Here is a 19285-nt window from a genome sequence, read left to right as displayed (position 1 = left end):
CAAAGGCCATCGAGGCGTCCAATGAAGCCAAAATGGCCGGCTCCGTCAGAAGCCCCACCCTCGCAATGGCTCCGTGGAGGCGACGCAGATTAAGAGCTGTGTTACGGTGCGGGATAAATCCGGATTGGTCCGGATGAATCAAGTCACTAATGACCGTTAGGAGGCGGGTAGCCAAGAGCTTGGCCAGAACCTTGGGCTCAACATTTAACAGGGAAATGGGCCTATAGGACGAACAAAGATCACGGGGCTTACCATCTTTAGGAATTACAACGATCGTAGCCAGGCGCTGGTCGTAAGGGAGAGCACCCCGCTCAAGGGACTCTGAAAACATGGTACGAAGATAGGGTGCAATCTTATCAGGACGCAGTTTGTACAACTCAATTGGCAATCCGTTCGGGCCCAAAGCCTTGCCGGAACGGAGAGAGCGAATCGCAGTCGCTATTTCGTCTGTAGAGAACGGGGCCTCCATAGAGACCCGTTCCAAATCAGAGAGGCAGGGCAAAGCTATGTCGCGCAGCAAGAGGCGAGAGTCGTCTGCATCACGTTCCGACACTGGGGAGTAAACCGAACGAAAATAGTCCGCAAAACATTCCACTATTTCAACTGGGTCCGTCACTCTCACACCATTCAAAGTCTGGATCACAGGCACTACTCGAGTCGCCCTCTCCTTCTTATCTAACCAGGCAAGCAATTTACCCGCTTTGTCCCCAACATCATACAACCGACCCTGTTGCTCTCTAAACATCATTTTAGCCGCATCTGTGACCAGAGACTTATAGGCAAACTGCTTCAGACCCAGGGCATGGAGTTTGTCATGAGTAACAGTCGATTCCAAGTCAGCCTCCATCTCAAGTATTTCCATCTCAAGATCCACCACCTCCCGGTTCCTCGCCTTCTTGGTTTCAGCAATGAGAGACAGGGCCTGCCCGCGAATCACCGTCTTAAAAGCCTCCCATAGGGACACCGCAGAGGAGACAGACCCCTCGTTGTCTAGAAAATAGTTATCCAGGGACTTAATCAATAGGCCACGGGTCCCAGGGGAGGTCAGGTACCAAGGGTTGATAGGAGCCACCCGGCCCGCCGCCTCCACCCCCACATCAAAGCAAAGCCAGAGCGGAGAATGGTCCGAGATGCCCCGGGGAAGGTGTCTAATCTCACGAACAGCCGAAGACTGTGCCGCTGGCATGAGGAAATAATCCAGTCTAGACAGACTCCCATGGGCCCCAGAATGGAAAGTATATTGAAGCTGAGCGGGGTGCATAAGTCTCCAACAGTCCACCAAACCAAAAGTATCCAAAAAGCCACCCAGCCACAATTGGGCCGAAGGAGTATCCCTCGGGGGGTAACGATCACTCAGACCGGAGAGAACCGAGTTAAAGTCACCAGCCATGAAAAGAGCACCATCAGGGAGTCCCAACAGCACTCGGCCCAAATCGGAGAAGGTGGAGGCCTGCAGGCCGGGAGGCACATAGACGGTAAACAGAGACAGGGTCCGGCCCTCATATCGTCCCACGAGGACGGCGTAACGCCCCCTATCATCGAGGATCACCTCATCTGTCGCCAGGGGAAGGGAGGCCCGGACAAGGATACCCACCCCCCTGGAACCCGTGGTAAACCCCGAGTGCGCCACAAGACGATAGCCCCACCTATTCATGGCCTTACAAGTATTACCCACCAAATGCGTCTCCTGCAGAAAAACAATATCGGGAGACAGACGTCGCAAGCATCGCAACACCACCCCCCGTTTTATACGATCCCCCAGACCATTGACGTTCCACGAAATAAATCTCAACCCGCTACCCCCCATCCCACCAAGCGATGCAGGAACCATCCCCCAAAGAGCATGACATTGAAAATTCCATTAGCAAGATAGAGTCGCCTTGAAACAACAAAACACAAACCTCAAACACCCCACCAACCCACCCCCCAACCTCCAAGAAAACACCCCCCACCCTGCACCCCTGCAGTAAGCAAAAAAGCCACCCCAACATGCAGTGTGCCTGTCGCCCGAAAACCCCCGTTCTACAAAAAGACCCCGGAGGAGGAAAAGGCCCCTGTCCCACCCGTCACCCCGACAGAAAGAAGGAAGAAAAGAAAACACAGAAAATAGAGGCACTCAAGTACAGAACCCAGGAAGAAATCACATTGTACGGAGACAGGGGACCAAACAAGAAAGTCAACTTTCTACGCCACCCTCGGCACCACCCGGGTGCTCGGCGGGCTCATTCAAGTGGGGCCGGTCCGGCAGAGAGTCCAGCCAGTCATTTACCGAATCAGGCCGATCAAAGAAAAGGGTTCGTTCATTGTATTCAACTCGCAGCCTGGTAGGAAAAAGCATGGCGTAGCGCAGTCCCAAGTCCCGAAGACGTTTCTTGACTCCACGGAAGCCCATACGCTGTCTCTGCACAAGCTGTGAGAAGTCCGGGTAGAAGTTCACCGTGGCATTTTCGAAGGCCACCGGGCCCTTAACTCGCGAGGCCTGCAGGATAGCGTCTCGGTCCCTATAGTGAAAGAGTTTTGCAACAATGGGCCTCGGCGGGGCGCCCGGCTTGCCCTGGCCACCCGGAATTCGATGGGCACGTTCCACCGCAAAGAATTTGCTCAAGCCAGATGGAGAAAGGTAGTTTTGTATCAAGTCCTCAACCAGGAGATCAACAGAATGCGGTTCGGGATTTTCCGGAACACCAACCACACGCACATTACAGCGCCGTGCTCTGTTTTCAAAATCCTCCAAGCGCTGAGTCATGAAATCATTCACCTTTCTGAGGTTGCCGATCTCCGTCTGTATCTCTGAGACGTCGGCCGTGAGACTGGATGACTTGAGGTCCAATGACTTCACCTTTTCATTGGTTTTAGATAAGTCAGCCCGAATCAAGTTCACATCAATAGCCACAGTATCAATTTTGTGGGCCAGAGCTTCATATTGTTGACCGATGGTTTCCCTCATGCCAGAAATGGCGCCCATGATGTCCTGCAGGGACGGCTCTGCCGAAGCCTCCGAAGGGTGTCCAACCGCACTCGGGCCAGGCAAGGCGGCTCCAGGGGACCCCTTCGATTGCGTGTACCGGTCCATGACGTTAGACTGGACCGGGCCCCCGCTAAGGGGCGTTTTGGTCTTTCGCCTCTCCTGGTCCCCTCTGCCAGTCATGGTGGAGACCACGTCCCCGAGGGACCCGCGCGACCTGGTGAAAATGGCCACAGGAGGACAGTGCGTCGGAGCCAAAAGTCAACAACGAGGGCACATCGAGGTGTGAACCGGCCTGGAAGGGCACAAAGCAGGCAAAAGGTGCAACTGCCACCTCGCGCCGCTGGACTCAGCACCGGCCAGACACCTCCACTGGAAGACGCAGTCTGAAGCAGAATCGAAACCGAAAGTTAAGAGGGGGACCCCCAAGTCGAATCTCCCTGCCGCTGTTGTTCAACTCAGACATGGCAACAGAGCCTCACCAAGGCCCGGGCGCACCACCCGGGCGGGCCCCGAAAGTTTGAGTCGACGTAGCGTCCGTGCCCCTGGCCCAATTCGCAATCCAAAAACAGCATTAGGATCAGCCCAGGTTCCTCTACAAGAGTCCTCGTAATTAATCAGGATATAGTCAGGATATCATGCCGGGAGTGGCGGGGGTCCGGAGAGCGCTGTGCTCACGCGGCCATCATGGATGCCCGCCAAGCTCCTCCTCCAACTCTGACACTCTTAACGCTCCAAAATACATCAATGGCATTAATGCAGAAAATAACCAGGTCTCCTCTTCACTATTGCAGATCCTAGGTAAAACCAATAAAATCCTTACTAAAACTTGCCTCCTGACCCTGGGCCCCACTTCTCTGGCCCAGCCTTCGAGAATGTGTCTGCCCAACTCTCCCGTGGAAGCGGATAACCCCACCACAGCTTGCCCATAAATACAATCCCTGCCAACTTGGCAGCAATGGTGACCTTGACAGACATCAGTCAATCAAAGACTTAATAAACTGGACAACATATTCTTCTCTTGCCCAAGTTTCTGCCCTCTTCTTCACCCCTCCCTCTAAAAACTCCTGCCATGCCTGCCTATACGCACTCCTAGTAGAAATGGCCAAAGACCCTCCCACCAATTGCAATATCCTTTGTCTCCTACGGCCCACACCCCTGCAGGATTCCCTTCCGTGGCCCAGCCCTTTGAACCTCTCCCACTGCGAATGAGACAAGGCATCCGCAATGACATTGTCCACCCCAGGCACATGTCTGGCTTGAAACAGAATATAATGCTTCAAAGAACTAAGGATGAAAACTCTCAGCAACTTAATAACCTGTTCATCCCTCACAGACTGCTTGTTGACCACATGTACCACAGCCATATTATCTACTCTGAAGATGACTTTATTGTGTGCTAAGTTCTGTCCCCACACTGTGACAGCTACCACCAGGGTAAACAACTCCAGAAAGGCAATACTCCTACCCCCATGATTCCAATGTCTTAGCCACTACTTGGCACACCACTTACCCTGCCAATACAGCCCAAATTAAATAGACCCTGCCACATCTGAATATATTTGGACATCCCATCCCTACTCTTTTGGTGCCATCATGGGGATTCCATTGAATTCTTCCAAGAACCTGTGCCATATGCGTAAATCTCATTTCATCCCTGCGGACAAACGCATGTGGTGATGCAGCAACGTAAGCCCCGCTAATGGCCTGCTCAGTCTCCTACAAAATGTTTTCCCTGACGTGACTACCCGGCATGCAAAATTCCGATGTCCTAGCAACATCTGCATTTACCTCACAGTCCCCTTCTGTCTGGCCAACATGCCGTCTATCAACATTTGCATATGCAGTTTTTTTATCCGTCGGTAGACGTGCCTCCAGTCCATAGCCACTGAATCCAACTCAATACCTAGAAATGACAATACTGTGCTTGGGTCGTATATCTTCTCTGGTGCCAGGTGCAAACCCAGTACTCCCACGAGCTCCTGGAACTTTGTCAGCTGTTGCAGATAGTGTGCCAGGAGGAAGTCATCAAGGTATTATGTCACCGTCTCTTTACCAGTTACCCAAGAGAAGACCCATTGTAAGAAGCAGCTAAATCACTCAAACAGAGTGCACAATATAGAACATCCCATGGCAATACCTTATCCACAAAAATGTTTCCGTCAAACTGGATGCCTAACAGATGATAATCATGTCACATTTTACCATCTCTACACCTCTGCCCACCCTTTCCACCAGTCCCCAGGCTACATCCACTGATGAATAGGAAATGGATGTTAGCTCCTCTGATATGCAATTGATCACTGAAAAGCCCTGGGGCCACAACAGGTTCTGTATCAACCTACATTGGCCTGGATCTTTTTTTCGGCACTACCCTGATAGGAGAGATAATCAAGTCCTTAATCGGGCACTCTGTGAACGGGCTCTCCATGCACCCCTCAGCAACGTCTTTGAGCAATTTGTCATGCACAACAGCTTTATGTGAAGCCACATACCTCAGATTTTCTGCCCATCTAGTGGACCGAGGCCCTTCATATCCCAGCCTGAACCCTTATTTGAAACCGAGACTCAATAGCAATGCATCTTCCCAGTGTGGATAGTGTATAAGCCAGGCATCCAGATACTGGGTTACAAGCATTTTCCCATGTAGCCCTGCGCTCCACTCCCTCCTGTGCCCCGACACTTGTTGCCCTTGCCGTCCATTGTACGCACTATTTTGTTGGAAACCAACGATAGTGTCCAGCCTCAAAACATTGCACCAATGGGTGCTGTCCTGCACATTTAGAGCATTTGTGCCTAAATTTGCAATATTACCTTGTGCAGTTTCCCTTATTAAAATCCCAACAGGCCCCTTGAACCCCCATGAGATCTTTGGTGTGTACCCCCCTCCCCGGGGGGGGACGATTCTAAAAGGGGCTGTAGACTAATGGGGCCCACTGGCCGTGTAAGTGGTCTTCCCCAACTTAACTGGCCCCATGGTTTGTTGGTGTAGACCCATATCTATCTCCCCCATTTTGCCTCTGGGTCCCATGCTAGCCTGGCTTTGAACTCCTCATCACAGTGTGACGGTGCTTATCCCTTGTAAGTCCCCTGAGCCCTCCTAATAACGTCCACGTACTTAAACAAGGACATGCACCTCTCTGGATTTTTTTCGCAATACACGCTCGCAAATATCAGGAACGCTGCTGACCCGTTTTCTATTGTCATGGGCACCTCAGGCCTCTTTGACAATTCCAGCTCTTCTTCTTTTGATCCTTCTATTGACCTCAATTCCCTATGTAGTAGCTTCAGCATCTCTACATATTCCCTCTTCCATATTTTTTCTTTTGTGGCGAACATGAGGTGTGTCCCCAGTGTCTTCATCACCCCCATGTAGGGCAGTTTCTGCAGCTTAATCTCGTGACTTTCTTTGGACCCTTCCGCCTGCCCTTTACCATTGTCCATCCCTCCCTCTCCTGCGTCATTCATGTCCGTCACCATCCTCAGTAATTCGTCGCCTTGCATTCCTGTCACCCCTGCTTTTGCCTCCTCCCCATCAGTCTTCTGTGCCTCTGTGCCTACCCCAGTATCTCTCACGTGCTGCCCTTTGCGGAAACAACCTCACCCATCTCCTCTCAGCCTGCATCAGTCCCTATGGACACCTTTCACTTGGGAAAAACATGCTTACCATACTCCACCTCGGCCTTACCTGGCGTCAAGGTCAGTGTCTGTACTGGATCCAGCCACCCAACCAGTCGAGCAGAGGGACGAATACCGTTGACCTTGGCTGGGTAACCATCACCTGTTTCTTGTCTCTGTAACATACCAGGCACATCATTACTGGGAACCCCCATCCTTTCTGTGCCTCCCCTGCTTCCTCTCCCACGATCTCATCCTCCTCCAGGCTACCCTCGTCCTAGTCCAATTGTGTTACATCTATCACCCACTTCCCCTGACCTATCTGTGCTCCAATACACTTCCGCACTCTGACTCCTAATGCGAATGAGCACCTCTAAATCAATAACCAGGCACTGCGGGGTTTCCTGCCGCCCATCAGCCCCAACTTCGTGTTCCTGCCCTGACCATCTCACCGCTGCCCCAGAGGCTGCATTGACCCAACCAGGCTGTTGAACTGCCAAGGCCATCTTCGACCTCCGCGAGGCAGTGTTCAGACTGTCACTCGACTCACTCCGGCTGGCCACCCTAGACTGTGCCATCTCTTCCTCACAGTACTGTGGAGTCGCTTATGACTCACCTGAAACTGCTTTATCCCGCTCTTGCTGCTCCGGCAAAGAAAACATAAGGTCCGGCAAACCGGGCTTAGTGTCCCCGCCTGTCCTTACTAGTATTGGTACCGGGCACCACAGCCAAAAACTCCTTCTACCCTGCCCTTCCCCGGGGCGCACTGTGCAGCCCATCTGCCTCCTTCACCCCCCACCCAAGCTATACCATGCCTTCCCTTCCTGTCCCTGTTGAGGGCCCCCCTCCACGCTGAGCCCCTGCCTTGACCCTTCCTCCGGTGCATATATACCTTGACCGGTGTCGTAAGTCCCTGACCCCTTTCCTTCCCTTCTGTCACTACCCCTTCTCCCCTCTTTTTGCTGACTCCTCCCTAACCACTGGCCACGTCTCCTGCTTCCACCTCTCTTCTTCTGACCACCGCGACCTGATCTCCCACAGACCCCTGTCCAACCACCCCCCAGTTACATTGCTGCTGCAGCTTCCCCTTGGTGGTAAACCTAACTCCCTCCACCTCCTTGTCCCCCTCCCTACCCCTTACCCTTTTGTCTCCCCTTCCCCCTGCTGAGGGCTCCAACCCTTGGCCCACCCTTCCCTACCTGACCACTGGGCTTCCTCCTCTTCTGAGCCCCCCTTGCCTCCTACCCCACCCACTGCTCCGTCTGCTGCCTTCCTACAGTGGGTCTTTTTTCCCTGGCCTTTATCGCCTTGCCTCCGATATGCTTCTGTTTCTTGGCGCGTCCCCTCCTGAGGCCTCGTCCCCTCTCCTCCACCCACGCTGCAGCCTTCAATGGCGCAGCAGTGAGCACGCCCAGACCTCCGCAGCCATACCGCCGGCTGCAAGCCATGCAGGTCACGCCGCCCCGCGCGCTGCTGACACCACGAGGTCCATGCATCCTGCTTCTGCCCGCAGACACATGGCCTCTTCGACTCGTGTATCACCTCTCGCCATCCTGAATGACCTATTCTACTCCAGCCAACCAGGTTCACTGAAAACAAAAGGTTAAACGCTCTTGCAGGTTGAAGAAGCCGATGCTTTTTGCACAAATAGCTGCCAAGAGGCTTGGTGTCATGTGTGACTCCTTCAGCCTGTCATAGGATTCTATTTCCCTCTCTCAGACAGTAGACTTACTTTCAACTACCTTGTGATGTTAAGGTGCGTGTGTACATTTTGACAATACAAAGTCTAGTGCACGTAAATAGTATTTGATTTGTAGGATGCTTTTCTCATCTCATGCCATAGACAGCACATTGAAGCACACACGTGCATGTCCCTCATGCAAACCCAAGTTATGCTGGACTAGTGGGCCTTTGCAGTGGTGAACCGGTTGGTGACATCCACCACAGGGGCGTAGATGGAAAATCCTGTCGCCCTGGCTTGTAACCCCCCAAGACCACTCTCAGTTGTCACACTGCCTACTGTGATTGGTCTGTAGCTGCCTGGTACTCTAGGCATGTACTGCCTTTTGACAAAGCATGGGACAGGTCAGAAGACAGAAGCTGGGCGCAGCGACTCACCTGTGCTAAGCCTTTTAGATGACTTCTGTGGCAAATAAAGATGGGCTGACAGATGGGCAGAGGCATGCCAAGGCCAATGCCAGTAGGATGCCTTTGGTACTTGAGTGCCGTAATATGTTGCCAGGGTTGCTTGCCTACCCACTCCAGATGTTGCATAGATTGGGCGTTCACACGATGGGCCAAATTGTCTACTGTACCATGTCTCATTGTCTCTATGTGTAGGAAAGTACCTCTTTTTGACTTGGTTAGCCCTCACTTTTTGCCTGGAACATGATGTGATTTTGACTAAAAGTACATTGGGTCCCTGCTAACCAGGTCCCAGTGCCAGAGCTCTTTCCCAATACTGTACCACAATTGGCACAACTTAAGCCACCATATAAGTCCTTAGTAAATGATACCCCTGGTACCTAGGGCATTGGTACTGAAGAGGGTTCTCTAGGGCTACAGCACAAATTGTACCAATCTATGGACCCCTCACCAAGATCATGCAAACTGTAATTGCAAGCTGTGTATCTTGGTGCAGAGAAAACTAAAAAGTCGACCCTGTGTACTATGCCCACAGACATGGCATTAGATAGGTAAGTCAGCCCTACTGTTTGCATTAAAGCCCCAAGGCAGGGTGCACTATACCCCATGTGTGGACATATTTGCCTGAGCAGATATGACCCTACAATCCCGGAGTCCATTCTTGGAGATTGTAAGTGTGCAGGGAAGCCATAGATAGTACATGGGCTGGACACTTGTCGTTGGGAGTTTCCCAGCTCCATGATGGCTTAACTGTACCCTAAGATGCTTGGTACCAACCATCTCGACTTAATACATCCTCATTGAATGCAGTGTTGGATTTAATAATAAAGGCACACAGAAGACACATAAGAGGGTTCCCTGAAAACCTACCAGCTATTAGCATGGATTCTGACTGGTCTCCGCCAGCCTGCCACCACTAGACGTGTTTCTGACCTAATGGGGTGAGAGCCTTCACTCTCAGAGGCCGGGAACAAAGCCTGCGCTGGGCAGAGGTGCTTCACACCTTCTCCAGGCAGGAATTGCATTCCAATGCGGGAAGCTTCGAAGGCGGCGCTGCCTTTGAAATGCATCCCAATCACCTCCAGTTAGTGGAGGATGCCAACCCCCTGTCCTGACCCCGCTTTTGGCGAGAGGACAGGCGGGAAAATTAGTTAGATTAGGAGGTGGACCCACACTCAGCCAACATAACCCATAAGGCGAGGCAGGCGATGTGGACCCTACTTTACCAATTCTTCCATCTTGTGTTGGAGGGAATTAACCAAATAGGTTCAGGGTTGTGTCCACTTCATTAAGAAAGTGGTCACATAGAGAGTGTGGACATTCTAAAGGTAGGTAGTCCATTGGCCACTTCCTGTCACTCCCAGTAATGCCCCTAAATTTAATATTTAATGTATTTAATATATAGATGGCACCTCTTTACCCTGAACTTCAGATTCAATGGACCTAAAGAAGAAATGGGCAAAGAAGTGCTGCTGACCCGAGAACGGAGTACCTGCTGCAGAATTTTGTTGTGCAATGCTGCCTGCTACATCTAGGACTCAAGCATCGTGGTGTGCTGTCTCATCCTCCTGCTGTGTGACATCCAAGAACCCCGGAGCACCTCCAGCCCTTCAACAATCGCCAGAGAACTCCCTTGGATTAGAGGAACTACTCCCCTGCAGTCTGCAGGCACCGAACCCGCAGAGTCAGGCTTACCGACTTGCCCCTCCCCAGCGACGCCGACGCATCAACCAAACCAGAAGTGGTACACCAGCTCTGGAGGGTCAGACCTGTCCCCCCTCCAAGTGAAAACACATCAGGACCTTAACAGGGCTGTGACATAGCAATACCCTAGGTACCGGACCTCCCACGACCTACACCAAGACGAAGAGGCCAACCTGGCCCAGGAAGCAAGCACCCGTCGAGGGACATTGAGACCCCTGAGAACTGCTCCATGAGTGGCCCGGCTGACCGGGATCGTCCATGAAACCTGCCTGCTCCTAACCGCAAAGACCATCTTAATGCACAGAGCCCGGCTGACCTACCAGCTCTGCACCCAGCCCGCCCGGCCTTGGTACTGACAAAACAGCTGTGGTCCCTAGGTTCTGAGGCCCTTGTAACCAGACCCCTCATTTGGGGTCCCCCAGACTTAACTGTAACTCACCATGTACAGCTTGTTGTGAGGTCGTCCCATTCTCCGTAGCGCGCCTGCTACCAATGACCTCACCACCCTGCTCAAAGTCAAAATCGGGAGGCTCCAGGAGATCTGCTGGTGTAACTTTGGACCTGGCCTTACTACAACCCTAAAACCAGAAGGTGAACCTCAAGAACCAACTGTACTATTTTCTATACATTCTGCTATTTTTTTCCATCGACTTCTATTGTGCGTAATTGAGTACAACTGTGAGTTATTTTCTAAACTTTGAATATTCATAACAAAAGACCTGTGAGTAAAGTTCTTGGTCTTAAAAGTTATATGAAAATCAATATCATCTTGCAATGACTCCAAGAAAGCTGGACGTGCTGCTGTAGCTGTGTAGTACCATGCGGTTGTGGAGGGCACTTGCTGCAGAAATATAACAATTAGCATCTAAAGGTCCCACGTCCTTTCCAGTGAGCCCACACAATCGGGGACATTGTCACATGCACCTGCCCCATCAATCCTGCTGCCTCCAAAGGCAGTTAATGACAATAATGTGCTTCTCTAGTTGCACCCAGTCATGGCATGGTCACACACCATCGTAGTGGCAATGTGAACACCGCTCAGTGACTGAGCACCTCACATTTGAATCTGTAATTGTCGGAAGGTGGATCACTAGTAGGTGCAGGTAGCCACCTAGAACTAGTAATAATACCACACTAATAAGGTGCAGTCAAGTTTCAATAAATGAATCATTACTTAAACCTTAGTAGCTTGAGAGACCAGCAGTCATGCTTAACTTAGGAGACAGGTGTGTAGAGCATTTAATATCACCAAAACAGTACATAAGTAAAAGACACAACACAATACAAACTCCAGCATCAATGTATAAAATGAAGAATATTTGTATCTTTAAAATGACACCAAAATGACAAAATTCCAATGTAGGGAACTGGAGAAATTGAATAAACTGTAATGTTGTACCTAAACGCACAAAGTGTCAAATGGGGACATCTGGTAGCACCAGACCGGGGCAAATCTGAAATCTCAAGCCAACCATGATGGAGCGCGGGTCATATACAGTCCCAGGTAGGTCCTGCTGAAGTTTTACCTGCTCAGAATTGTGCCAAGAGTTCAGTTCACAGGGCCGAACTTTGCGGGTAGCAAGGAGAGCGTCACTGGCGGGGGTCCACGGGGCACGAAGAGCCAGCGGGCGTCATGGGCAGATGAGCTAGAGCCTCGCAGTCGCAATCGGTGATATTTGCTGAGTGAAGAGACAACATTCTGCCCACTCACACTGATCCTTTGTGCGAGAGGTGCAGTTCTAGAGCGAACGCGCCTGTTCGCATTCACAAACGTCTGATTTTAAGGGCTACAGGCTCACCCATGCACCCAGGGGCCTGACCCCCAAGGGGAGACCTCTCTTGGGAGTCAGGAACTCATTGCAGATGGGTCCAGTTGGTTCTTGGTTCCTTTGGGGAGAGTTGAGATGTCTAGTGCTGGCCAAGGGCTCAGAAGCTTTGGATTGCCATTTGGGGGCTAGGACTCAATCTCCCACATTGCACCTGATCAGTCCAAGGAAATCCAGGTGGAGTTTGTCATCTCGAGTAGTTCTCTCTTTGCTCTGTTTCAGGTGGTTTCTTCCAGCACTTTTATATCTGTTGCTGCCCAGGGAGTCCACTCCTTATCCTTTAAGAGAGGCATCGTCCTTTCCTGTGTGGAGCCTTGAGAGTGGGGCAGGTGCAGTCCTTCTGAGTGCAAGCCTTCTGTGATGCCTTCCAAGGGTCCAGCAGGGCAGTCCTCCTTCCCCAGATGTTTTATGCAGGGATCTGAGGGACTCCCGCAGTTCTCCTATATTTATTCCCCATTCTGGGCTGGCAAGAGGGGTATATCCCAACCAATGGGGTTCAAGTTGCCACCCTGTGCTATGACCACTTCATGGGAAGTGTGCATTTTTTTTTCACAACTGCGTTTATTAAATGTTTAGGCATAGCATATGTACAGTTCTCCATAATCAGGAGGACACTGACAGTGGTCAACATATAACAGCATGCATGTACAGCCTAAATGCTCAACTCGCCCCCCTCCCACACCCCTGCACCCCGCCAACAACCCCAAAATCCCCCGCTACCCACCCCTTATCCCACCCTAGCCCGGTGCACGTGTTCACTATCAGCTGCAGTATACAGTTAAAGCAAAATAGGCGTCCTGTAACCTCCTAGGCCCCGAGGTCACCATCAATAGGCAGTCCATCATCCAGGTCAATGGGGGGCTCCAAGGTCAACTCCCTGTAATCCGCCCACCGCTTCCAGATCTTGTAGTGTTTCCGGGGGCAGCCCCTGGCCTCAAACACTGGCAATTCTAGCCCCATAAGAAAGTCCAAGCCCGCCCAGGCACTAAGTGGGGGGGCGCGGTCGCTCTTCCATGCCCTTGCCAAATCCCGCTTAGCTACAACTAGGCCCAGGAGGTGACGCTTGTAGATGTTACCACCTACTTGTTCCAGGATATGCAGAAGACCCAATCTGGGCGTACGAGGTAGGTCCCACCCCAGTACCTCTGACAAGCAGTTCCATACCCCATTTCAGAACCGGGTCAGACCCACACACGACCACACAGTATGCAGCAGTGTACCTCTCTCAGTCCCACAGCGCAGGCATTCTGGGGTAGCAATGAGGCCAGCCTTCCACAGTCTCTCTCTGGTGTAATAGGCCCTATGCAGGTATTTGAACTGTATAAACCGGAGTCGCACCGCTATTGCAGCCCCACGGGGGGACTCCAGAGCCTCTCTCCAGTCATCCTCATCCAAAGGACCGATATCCGTCTCCCAAGATGCCTTCAACGACAGGAGGGAAGAGGAGCAATGAGTGACAAGCGTTTGGTAAATTTTGGAGACTTTTTTATCCCCCAGATCTCCCATGAAAAGCTTAGCTTCCACAGGGCTAAAGTCAGGGAGCTGGTCCAGCCATACCAGACTTGGTGCAAGAGCATGGCGAAGTTGTAGATATTTAAAAAAATTGGGTCTTGGGCATGTCAAATTCGGTGCTGAGGGCTTGAAAGGATTTGAGGGTAATTCCAGTAAGAACATGGCCAAGTGACGAGATCCCAATGGAATCCCAGCCACTAAACCCCTGCAGCGAGGCTAGTGCGGGGAACTGTCCATTGTTCCAAAGTGGGGTTTCCGCTGTCAGCCGACCCCACCAGCCCATGCGGCGCAGCACCTGCCTCCAGATCGTGAAGACCACCTGAGTAACCTGTGGCAGTTTCTTCCGCCGCCCGGCCGAGTACAACAGTGTATGTAGCGTGGCCTCCCCCATCAGAAAGTGTTCCAGGGCGTATGCTGGGTCACTGCGGCCGCCGTACTACCACTCGTTCAGAACCAACAAATGGGAGGCCTGGTAGTAGGACAGAATGTCCGATGTAGCGAGACCCCCACAGTACGTGGACAAGAAACAAGTCCGCAGGGCCACTCTGGAAGCACCCCCCGCCCACAGAAAGCGACCCAGTACTGAATTTACTCGACGGAACCATTGCGGGTCGATCCTGTGTGGATGGTTCTGCAGTTGGTACAGGAGTCTAGGAAGGGCGACCATTTTAAAAATTGCGGACCTGCCATAGATATTGAGAGGCATACGAGACCAGGTTTTGAAAAGGACATCGTCCGCATAGAGCGCGATCCTGTCCGAGAGTCCCGCCCCCCACACGAAGCCACGAAGCTGTGCATCGATGCGCACCCACGCGGCCAGCGGTTCCATGGCCAGTGCAAAGAGGTAAGGGATAGGGGGCATCCCTGCCGGGTCCCCCTAGCCACCGGGAATCTCTCCGAAATAGCTCCTGAAATACGCACTGAGGCGGTGATGTCTGTGTATAACAGCCTGACATACGAGACAAATACCGGACCCAGGTTGAGGCGCGGCAATAGGGCGAAGAGGTAAGTCCAGCTGACTGAGTCGAACGCCCTGTCAATGTCTGCCAGCAGTAGCGCCGCCCGTTCTCCAGTCGCTCCCATAGCGTCCACCGCCGCCTGCGCGCGTCTGATATTGTGTCTCGTCGCCCTACCCGGCATAAAGCCCGCCTGATCCGGGTGAACCAAGTCCGCTACATATGGGAGGAGGCGGTTCGCCAACGCTTTGGCCAATAATTTGGCTTCAAAGTTGAGTAAAGATATGGGGCGGTACGACTCGTGTCGGTCGGCAGGCCTACCCGGCTTCTGGAAGACTACAATTTCAGCCTGACGCCAGTCCGCCGGCAAGCTACCACATTCCCGCGCTGCCTCCAACGCCCGCCTATAAAGTGTGCATATTTTTGACCCAAAATGCACAGTTCTCCAAACATCTAAATGGAGAAATGATTTCCTTTGAGTGTAGATCTAGCTAACCCAACCCACAGGAGTGACTAACATTTCCCTACACACTCCTTCCAGCCCCTCTCCTAATTTAATTAGGGGGGCTCCCATCAGGCTGGGAACCAAGGAAGTAGGAGCTGGCCTGGGCCCTGTGACATATGTGTTTCCCCCTTATTTTGATACTTTGAATTATGTTGTTAGCTACTTTCAATCAAAAGTTAGACTAGTTCAATAAAGCCTCCCCTTGTTGGCCTATGGAGCTAACAGCACTACAATGAGGAAAAGCGATTTTGGCTACTTTCCCCCACCAGGGCATATAAAACATACTTTATAATGTTCCTGTATTTTATAACAAGGCATCCTACCCTTGGGGCACCTAGTGCAGACCTTAGGGGTGACATATATGTAATAAAAAGGTAGTTTTGGACTTTGGAAGTATTTTAATTCCAAACTCAAATATGGCCACATTTTTACTTTGAAGCCAGGCTGCAAGTCAAGCCTGTCTGTAAAATGACACCAGACACCACAGCAATGCACTCATAAGTGCATTAAGTCTACTGATGTCTCTAAACCTACATGCTCTACCATATATTAGGGACTGACAGGAAGTCAATTATAATTACATCAATTACCTTATACATTTCAAAGACAGAGCACTGGCCCTGAGCATGGTTAGCAGAGCCCAGAGCACTTTCCGAGTCAGTGACCACCAGTATCAGTTAAAAATGTGGGTGATCGGGGGGAGGAGCTACGCTACGAATCAAGATGGCCACTCCCGGCTCCGCTGACCTCCGCCAGCAGCTCGATTATCCTTCAATCCTGACCTTACACCTGATTTTCTTGTTTATGAAGGTCTACTGCTTCTAAAGGTGCAATCCCGAGATTTCTACCTCATCGGCTGACGAAGATACGCCGTGTTTCCATTCTCGGCCTAACAACGTGTGGAAGCCGGGGCCTCGATTTCTAGACTATCCGGGTCAGAGTTGAACAACATCGGCCGTGAGACCTGGACTGAGCCCGGTCTCCCGAAGAGTGCCTGAATTGTTGACTTTTTGTGACGATCCTTTGAACGATCTACACCGAGGACACACCAGCGTGCCACGCCGGCTGCTGTGGTGGGGGTCCGGTGCCCGGAGACCTTGCTGCCCTCCCGGGGTCAACGGGCTGGGGCCCTCTCTGACGGCGATTGTGTGTTCTGTAAGACAAGGAGCTCCCATTACTTGATATCAGATTTGCGTGGCCTGCGACTCCGGAGCAGCCGGAGCAGCCGGCCTCCGGGGTTCAAGTCCGGCTCTGTCGCCTATTGAGAGGGGATGGAGCGGACGGAAGGCGCGCCATCGATGCAGGCCGTTGTGGCCGCCATTGGGGCGCTCCATTCGCACACAGTCGCTGTGTTCCGGACACTGATGGTGAAAGTGGACGGTATCCTGGAACCTGAGGACGACACCTCGATTGGTTTCCAGCTAGAGATGGTACCAGCGGTGCATTGCACATCAGAGGTCGAGGTCCCCGTGCATAACCCGGAGTTCATGAACCTTGACGGTCCCCTATTACCGACAAGCCAGCCCGTGCTTCTCGCTAGCGTCTCTTGCCCGATCCTGCTGCCGCCTAACGCATCTATAGACGGTCTTCCATGTGGCTACGAGTTCCTTGGTGATGGTTTGGGATACTCGCTGTTTTTGGACACCTTTCCTCGTTCGAGCCGTGAACTTTTATCCTGTATTCGATCCTCCTGTGCTGACAAGAACTTTTGTGGACGCTTTGCCTTTTCCTTCAAAATGGCGGCTCGAGTGGCAAAGACTCTTATGACGGACCGTACTGGCCAGGGCTGAACTTTATCGCTGGGTTTCGATAAAATAGCTTTTAGCGATGCCGGGGTTGTGCCTATATTGTGACGAGAATTGGGTGGTTGTTGTTTATCCTCCCCTGACTGGTTTGTATAATTGCTAAATATTGATTTTACCATGTCTCGGGGTGGTCGCTGTTGGCGGGGGGTACGGGAGAACGGGAGTGTATTTGCTTTCTCCTCCTCCGCTTTCTCTTTTCCCTTCCTTTAGGGTAGTTCTTGGGCGACAGGCACGCTGCTAGTGGGGTTAGGCCGTAGCCATTGCAGGGGTGCAGGGTGGGGGGTTAGGGGTGGGGTTTTTTATTTTGCCTTCTTTTGTTCTAAGGCCCCTTTTGTCTTTTCTTTTTCCTTCTACGAGAGATGGGCTGTTTATTTTTCACGAATCCTTTATTGTCCGGGTGTCTTCGCTGGCTTAATTATCCTGTAACATTGTGGACGAGGTCACGCGGGTGGGATTGCTTTGATTGCTTAATAGATTGCTTATTTCCTATTTCCGTTATGTGTACCCGTGATGGGCCTTTTACTTCTTACAGTGATTATTGTTTGTATATTTCCCCCGCCTGGCCCTGTTCTGTATTTTACTGCGAAACACCTGATATCTGTTTTGCCTGCTCTTGTCTTACTGTTAAAATAAAAAAATATATATAAAAATAAATGTGGGTGATCAGTGCAAAAAGGATGACTTTCCTACACTTGTCATGTCTGTGTACTTGTCTCACATTTCACGTGACCTACTATATTCCTGCTCCACTCACGCCACTCTACCAGCACCACCATTCACTGACCCTGCAACTCATTACTGGAATAAAAACACTTTAGCAAAGAGGAGCATGTCATATCTTGTAATCGTATAGTGAAGAATACAATTGTGTATATTATATCATAACTGTAGGTGTGCACCTATGCATGGAAGATGTTCCGATATCAATGCGTGATATGCACAAATGTTGACATGTGACATTCCCAGCCATTCACTCACCATGCAAACTCAAAATATGAATGCGAAATAGGAATCCACAATGATAAGGAGGCGGAACAAGGCTTAACGTCCATGTGAGAAGGAGAAAGTACAGGAAATTGGCACAGCACAGGAGCAATGGGGTTGGCCTGCTATATTTTTTAGCAGGAATCAGTAGCGAAGGGGAAACTCAAGACTGGTGAATGGGCTGGCCATTCCGAGACCTCAATTCACTTTTTGATCCCTACACTCACTGACTGAACTTATTTTCAAGGGGCTCCCTAATCAAACCATGCATCCTTTAAGTACCCCAAATTCTGAGAGAGCATATTGGGATATTTATTGTTGATTTCTAATTGTTCCCTAATGAGCATAATTGGTTAATCAGCATTGTATTCTATTTCCTATTGAGGTCTTCATACTTAGGCCTTTTATGTCCAGGGAAATACTACCCAAAATGTTATGTTTTTTAAATTCTGTGATCATTTCTTTAGGCCAATGAGTTCAGTTGGGGACACCCGTAACCCCAATGTGGATACCAACACTAGATATTTATTTTCTATCTCCCTTTAAAATTTTGGTACAAGTATATTTTTAGAAAGTTGGCATTTTCTTGTCTTAACTATTTGGTGCCTGCAGCCTGTATCATGGGTCACGTGACTAGGTGTTGTTCAGTTGGTCTTTGTACATCCCTCCCTTCCAGGCAGTAACACAAATAGGGACTAGGTTTTGGCAGGATGAGGTATCATGGTAGGATGGGAGGGGTGGGGCAGTGCACAGCTTAACTTTAATTTCCAAGGAGCTGACTCAGCACACAAACAAAGAACTTCAAACTAGGGGGGGGGCGCTAGAGGGCGCACAACTGTATGGCGCACTTGCGTGAGGCTCCCGAGGTCCAGATTAATTATCCTGTAATTATCCTCATAACGACTGTAGGTGTGCGTCTGAAACTTGAGTGATCCGTACTTTGGTGCCTGAAAGTCACTTTGTGCAAATTTGGAGCAGATCGGCTGCGGCGTTTGGAGATAGGAGCTGACTGTAGTCTGAGCGGCTATAGAGGGACGAGCTGGCGGAAGTGCACGGCGGCAGGAAGAGGCTGGGATAGTCTGGGGTTTGAAATCCGGAAGCTGGGCCATTTGGATGTACGAGGGGGGCGGAGGAGCCCGTAATCCTGTGCGGAGCTGTGCCCTGGCTGACCGGTGCTGCGAAGAAAAGTGACCTGTGTGTGGCGCACTGTGGAGGCCAATCTTTTGAATTGCGCAACATGCCTAAACATTAGCGGATGAACCTAC

The sequence above is a fragment of the Lissotriton helveticus genome, chromosome 2_1 (assembly GCF_964261635.1).
Source record: "Lissotriton helveticus chromosome 2_1, aLisHel1.1, whole genome shotgun sequence".
NCBI lineage: Eukaryota > Metazoa > Chordata > Amphibia > Caudata > Salamandridae > Lissotriton > Lissotriton helveticus.
This window is presented reverse-complemented; position numbering follows the sequence as displayed.